Genomic DNA, 6,117 nt, shown 5'->3' with positions numbered 1-6,117 from the left:
ACTTTCAATGTGTCTGAAATAAATTAACTTGCATATTAGTATGAGGGAATGCCTATAATTATCTTTAGGATAAAAACAAAAATCTTCAAATTACTTATAGGCTATTTAATGATACCTCTACTATTCTTAAACAGATTTGTTGGTGGGGTTTGTATGTAATTACTTTGCATGATGTACAATAGAGCACTTTTAATGGGACATTATTCAAAGAGATTTATTTGAACAATGACATACACAACCCATCTGCAATCATTTATTTTCAACCTACACATTTTTCAATGTTTGCAGAAATACCCTCCAAATATCATCATAAAATGTCATGATTGATTCCCTGATAACTTTTCCCTAAAATCCTGAAAGAGAAAATGAGGTATGACTAATTTTTCTTTAGTGTACTAACCAAAATTTTGGATATTGTTGGAGAGATCATCACAATAGTATTTTTTGGAATTGTTTTTGCTGTATTCTAGATTGGATATGGTTTACAATGACACAAATTTAATTCCAAGGCATTCTTTGAAATGTGAAACAAAATATTTTTCTTGCTATAAAACTTCTGGGTCTTGTTCTTGTTCTTCTTTTTCATGTCCTGGAAAAAAAAAAAACCACAAAATTCAGTTAATCTACAAATTTTTGGAAATTGTTTTTGGTAACAGTAGAAGAAAGCAGTTAGAAGCAGATAATTATATATAGTGCAATGTTTCTAAAAACTGACCTGTTACCAAGTTTGGAAGCTTTAAAAGGTGGTGACACTGTACAGCTACAGGGATGAAATATCTGGTCCAGTTGCAAGTGGGTTACTTGGAATAAAAGATTCACCTGGGTAGGAAGCATGCACACGACGAGTAGCCTCCTGAGAAGTCAGTTGGTGAAAGGAACAGAGCAAGGCTGAGCAGACATAATAATACCAAGAGGTAAATATTTTTAACTTTTTACTGCACATTTGGGGTTTCGTAAGCATAAGGGTAGGTCACAGTAAGAGAAATGATGAGAAACATGTAAGTTTACCTTTTTGAATAGTAATGTCATATGCATGAGTTTCCCAGCCATCAGCACTGTCCCTGAAGACCATTTATACTTCACAGCATTAATATTCATTAGGTGTAATGCCATATGTTGCACAGCAGGATGCCTTGCCAGCAGACTGTTTGTCATAAAGCCAGATTTCATAAAGCATTGTAAAACAAACATTATGATGATAAATACAAAATGACAGGCTAATTAAGAGAATCTTAATTGCCATTTTCCATAATAAACATTTGTTTAGTTGTATCTACCTTTGTGTTAGCATCCTTCTTGATCAACTTTCATTCGGTGCACCTTTCTCATCATTATCCCCCAAGGGAAAATTATGCCACGTATGATTTAAAATACTTAATGCCTCCTTTTCCCCTCCCACAAATTGATTATATGGTAATGAATAGCTGTGTGCCATTGATGTTTACAAATATTAACCTTTAATCCTAAAGGCATGGCAAGCACCTCTAATGCAGGTTGTACACTCACAAGTCAGATGAAATAATAAATTGCAGAAATCAATACATTTTCAAAGTTTGAATCTCTCCAGATAGTTTGTGAAATATTTATACCTAACTTTTTTTTTCAGTTGAAAAATTCCATTCTGGATTTAATGGGACACTATAAACTTTTAAAAATAAATCCTGAAATCCATTCCATTTTATTGAGCAGCTCTCGCCAAACAAAAAAAGATGATTACCCACCTTACATTATATTCGTGAATAGAGGGTCTCTAATTTTCCCTCAAGACTTATACATCATATTTTGCAGCTCCCTAACTGCTGTAGTTCATGAAAAGTGATATTAACATCTTTTGTAATTTGGATTATAAATATCTTATATTTTTCTCCCCTTCCTTTATAATATGCCTCTTAAAGTATGATATTATTTTAGTTTAAAAATAGGGGCTTGGGCCTCCCAGGTGGCGCAGCGGGTTGAGCGCAGTGCTGTGAAGCTGTCCATGCAGCCTCTGCAGTGTGAGTTGGATCCCCAGCTGGCCAGGGAGATCAGGGAGATATCCACATGGCCCGGCAGGAGACCTCTCCTGTCTCGCCTGCTGCTCCCCTCAGCAGTGCTTTAGGTTGTCTGCCTGTTAAAAACAAACGAACAAACAAACAAACAAATAAAAAACAGGGGCTTACTAAAAAGTCATAATACTGCATGTGGAAAGGGTGAATAGACAGCTCCTACTGTCATTCCTTTAGTATTTTTTACTAGGATACTGTTCTAGTCCTCAGATTTCCTATGTCGTGACATGATTAGACTGGAGTAGACTCAAAAATCAAGTTGTGCTAATAAATATTTAATGACTAGATCTTTGATGGATGGAAAAAGCTCTGATGTAGAGTTTGTTGCTCTCAAGCAACCAATGAGAAGACACCTAATAGGAAGATGGAAAGAAAATGTGCCTGATTGGCTGTCATGAAGATTGCTGTCCTGTATAAACATACAATGAAGTAATTAGCAGTAGAAAGCCACCGAATCTTGAGTTTTCCATTATGGGGAGGAAAGGGAAAACATTGTTATTTTGTGTATATGTCCATGTTTCCGAAAAAAATATTTCTAAGCTGAGGGACTGGCAACATCAAGTATATATTTACATAGTTTATTAATAATTCTATTGACAAATATTAACCAAAGATTATAAGTTTACAGGCAACTAAATTGGTCCAACCAGAATTGCAACATTAAATGAGGCAGTAAAAATATCACAATGCTAATATTTCCTGAAATATATCTAAAAAATGGAACACATGTATTTGCTATGATCCCATTAAAGAATTTATGAGAAAAGTTTGATATTTTGAATGTTATTTGCTTATCTTATAAAAAACTATCAATTTAAAGAATAATTTGTTCTACTATGAAGTTCAATATTTTTGAAGGTAGTGAAAGACTGAATTTATCACCTTTGAAGATGTGTCCAAGTCATATGAGAAAATTAAATTTAAAATATTTATATTAAAACCTCAACTTTCTTCAAAACTACCTTCTAATTTTGCAGTGTGATACTTTATATATGTATATATATATATAGTAAACTTAAAAATAAGCTTGCACTTAGACAATTCTACTTCAATTGATGTTATTAGATATTCTTCCAGTCAATTATTTTGTGAATCATTACAGTCATATAATTTTATATAATAATTATTATATAGTATTTATTATATAGTATTATATAGTAATTATTAATTTTATCATTTTAATAACCATATCACTAAACTTGGCTTGGAATCATGGATCTACATAACATGGGTTTTACTTAGGATCGAGCTTGGATGAAGTGGATTTCTGATAAATTTGGGAATAAGGATGTAATCTAATGCTAATTTTTTGTTGTAATCAATTGCTTTGCACTATATCCTTTCTATGGGTCAATAAATATAAAAATGATGATTGGAGGATTGAGAAAGTATTTTGAATTTGTGCAAACATAGTACTTCTAGATAAACTTTTCGATGAGTTTATCCTTCTCACAAATTAATATAAATCCTAAAATTATAATATATTCTGAGTTCAATAGCTTTGGTGAAAGTATAGACCTATTAAATACTAAAACATAGACTCTAAGTACTATATCTTAATTATTTACATGCTGTATATATTGTTTTGTTTTTCTAATGACTCTATCCATGTTAAAGAATCCCTTCATTTGGAATATTACTTTAAGCCTTAAAATAATGAAGTTTGAAAAAATCTTTCATCATTCATTCTTAGAATGAATTTCAAGAATCCAAAATTATATTTGAATATGTGTCAAAGTAGCAAACTCTGAAAATTAGTAAGTGTTCAATTTCATTATTGCTATTTAAATTAATGCAAAAGTGTTCATTAACATCAAAATAATTAAAAAGCATTCCAGGGCATTATACAACAAACAAAGCAGTAACAATTAGATTTGAAGGGATAATCCCATATGCAATACACACTGTTCAAAATTTCAGGATAATATCTTTCTACACTTATTCATGAAGCTAAGAAAAGAACTCGACTTTGTAATGTTATCAGCATATGTAAGCATTTTAACTTTTGAAATCATAAAAAAAGAAGGAAAATAATGAAAGATAAAATGTATTTACTAAAATAAAAGAATCACACTCTCTTCAGACAATTTTTAATTGCAATCATTCCAACAATCAAAGTTATAATCTTCTTTTACTGAATAAACTTCATAAATAGCTGTCCATTCTGAGTTCTATACTCTTGTTACTTAGTTCAGAAAATTACTTTCATTTTAAATTTAAACTAAATATTTAAAATGCATATCTGAAATTATGCATTAGTGATTTAAATATATTTTTCATGAGGATATATTTAAATATATTTTTCATGAGGATAAATACATTAAGCAGTTATATCACTAGGCTAAACAGCTTGACTCACAGTTAAAACAAAAAGGTAAATATCTAAACTTCATTACAAGGGGAAGAAAGAATCATTAGGCAAAACTGACATGTAAATTAAGAAATACACCTATTTTGAAGAAAATTCATATCCTGAATATTTATTGTCTTAATCTAATTATCATCTTTATAACATTTAAAGTTTACTTACGTTAAAGTTTAAACTAGAAAGTTTACTGGTTTATTATCCTTACTAAAAGATAAATCTAGTAATTTAATCCCTTTGGCAGAATTATTAATCACTTAAATTTACAAGGAAACATCTACTTACCTTTGCCTATATGTGACCCACCATTAAGTTTTTTCAGGTTTGCCAGATGTTTGGTTATAAAGAGCAATTGCTCTTGGTATAAAACTGTGAAACCATTCTCTGAACATCAAGTTGAGTAAGAGAATAAACAGTCTCTTTTTGTTTTTTAAACGCTTATGTCACCAGTTTATTCTCAGAAACATCAACCTGAAACTGATTTCAATAAAAATGGAACTAAACAGTGAAGCAGATTATGCAGGTTTAGTTTGGTACAACATAAACCAGACTTGTGACTTCTGGGCAGATTTTACTGCTAGACGCGCCCTGATCGCATCTTTAACAACCTGGCCAGCGCTGTCTCCTGGCTGCTTAGGTGCCACGTGCCACTTCAGGATTCCACTGCTTTGTTCTCTGACTGGATCTTTCCCCTGCTGTTGGAATGGCGTGCATTTGATAACTTAGTGAATGGAGTACTCTATGTCCCTTCAGTGATTCCTTGGTAACAAGTCAAATGTTAATTAACTCCATGGGTTCATTAAACTTTAGTCCTGCAACCAGAGATTTAGTGGCATTTAGCTGATTGTCGATTTTTTTCCTTTTGATAGATGGATCATCAGAAAAACATTTCGACATATTCTCTATAGGTGGGGGAGACTTCTCACTATTGTAGTTTATATTCATTCTATCAGCTGTTTTGTTGTTGTTACTGATATTATGTGGTTACAGTTGTGTTTTGGATCATTAATAATCAGAAAAGCCTAAGAGAAATACTATTTTACATTAATTATAGAGCGAATTATATATAAAGGACATCTAAAATTAGTATTTAGAAAACCTAAGCTAGTACTTAGGAATTATGAATAACGTATTTATTAAAATCTTAGAATAGTCATTTAAGTAGCATGAATTTGTATGAGTAAAAATGATCAATGAATGTTAGCTTTTTTAAAATACAATAATATATACAAAGGTGTTTTATAATAAAAGTGTCATAACTAAATATAAAATGATTATATGGTCAATAAAATTTCTGAGAAAACTGATCAAGAAAAATTACCTAAATTTTTCACTTCCTATGTTTTATGATAAATTTGACCTGCACAGCCATCATTTAGTTCTTTAACTTCACAGAAGTAATAGAACATATATCATTGTATCATGTTTGTTATTTCACAGTAGAGAATACATATATATTAATTATAACTGAAAAAGCAAAAGTACATTTCTTGTGGATAAGTCCCATGTGTTAATAATTCCAAGGTATCTGGTCTAGAGCTGAACCTATAAATTAAAGTCATAAAACATTTGTCTGTTGATTATGATGTGACCCTCTATCCAAACTATCTAAGTGCCATTGCAAAAATAAAAAAAAATGTTTCTTGTAATCAACATAAGAGTGTTTGGAAAAATTATAAAAATAATTAGCAAAGGCTGTAAACTGTC

At 31.0% G+C, this 6,117-nt stretch overlaps 1 long non-coding RNA gene across 2 annotated transcripts; it reads right to left on the bottom strand.

The window, feature by feature from the left end:
- Positions 1-224: 224 nt before the first annotated feature.
- On the bottom strand, positions 225-5,010 carry LOC119256868 (uncharacterized). Of its 2 annotated transcripts, XR_005127906.2 has the most exons (4): positions 4,696-5,010; positions 1,009-1,144; positions 716-888; positions 225-589 (listed from the first exon to the last, which is right to left on the bottom strand). It is a non-coding gene; the product is annotated as an uncharacterized LOC119256868 (long non-coding RNA). The 2 variants fall into 2 exon arrangements; XR_005127907.2 differs by lacking the exon at positions 1,009-1,144.
- Positions 5,011-6,117: the final 1,107 nt, after the last annotated feature.

The sequence above is a fragment of the Talpa occidentalis genome, unplaced genomic scaffold (genome assembly GCF_014898055.3).
Source record: "Talpa occidentalis isolate TD23 unplaced genomic scaffold, MPIMG_talOcc4v2.1 talOcc4.4, whole genome shotgun sequence".
In the NCBI taxonomy this organism is placed as follows: Eukaryota; Metazoa; Chordata; class Mammalia; order Eulipotyphla; family Talpidae; genus Talpa; species Talpa occidentalis.
Note: the sequence above shows the minus strand (reverse complement) of the source record. Positions and strands in the feature narration are given on the sequence as shown.